The sequence below is a fragment of the Nicotiana tomentosiformis genome, chromosome 9, assembly GCF_000390325.3.
Source record: "Nicotiana tomentosiformis chromosome 9, ASM39032v3, whole genome shotgun sequence".
Taxonomy (NCBI): Eukaryota; Viridiplantae; Streptophyta; class Magnoliopsida; order Solanales; family Solanaceae; genus Nicotiana; species Nicotiana tomentosiformis.
The window spans coordinates 24,567,351-24,568,363 of NC_090820.1; positions in this window are offsets into that span (position 1 = coordinate 24,567,351).

A 1,013-nucleotide genomic window follows, 5' to 3' on the forward strand; every position below is an offset into this window, starting at 1 on the left:
CATGCGGAATATAAAATAAAATAACAATAAAACTCTCAAATACTCAACAACTATTATAAAGAAAACTTCGCAACTCAACATAAACAAACTTCCCAAAATCTGATGATAACAAGTCACAAGCTCTACGAATAAGTACTGATCATCCCTATACAACAGTGTGTCTATAAAGGAAAAGAAAATGAAGTAGACTAGATAGAGAGGGACTCTGAGGCCTGCGGATGCCGGCAGGTAAACCTTGAAGTCTTCGAAGCTGAGCTCGTCTCACTAGTGCATGGACTGGTAGGAGGTACCTGGATCTGCATAAAAAGATGTGCAGAAACGTAATATGAGTACACCACAACGGTACTCAGGAAGTGCCAAGCCTAACTTCGGTAGAGTAGTGATGAGATCGGGTCAAGGCCCTACAGGAATAAATATGTAACTAAACCGGTATGTTATAGTGTAATAATCATAGCAATGGAAATAAAACAACAAAGAAATATACCAATATTAGCTACACCAAACTAAGGCAATAATGCATCATGAAAGAGAAAAAAGGAATAATATACCAAGGAAAAAAAGCAACCAAAACACAAGTGAATAATAGAAAAGTATCAAAACGTCACTACCGAGGTACCGCCTCGTAGACTCAAATCACAAAACAATTCACAATCTTTCCTTATATCATTGAGGGAGCCTTGCATTTAGTTTTGAAAATTATTTTTTCCGAAATAGCTTCCCGCGTTTTAGCCCACCTTATCACACCACGTAGCTTCAAGTATTTTCCCTACTAGCAACACGCGTATCAAGCCCACCTTATCTCACCATATGCATTTCAACCCCAAATAATTATACCACCGCATGCGTATCAATATCACAACGTATCACAAATCGCACCTCAAGAGCCCAATTTCACAACATGCCAAGAAACCACCAAAAATAGAGTTTTCACATCAAATAGCCCATGGCTCAACCACAATATACACAAGAGTCTCAACAATAACAACTGAAGGTGAATAACTCAACAAGAATAA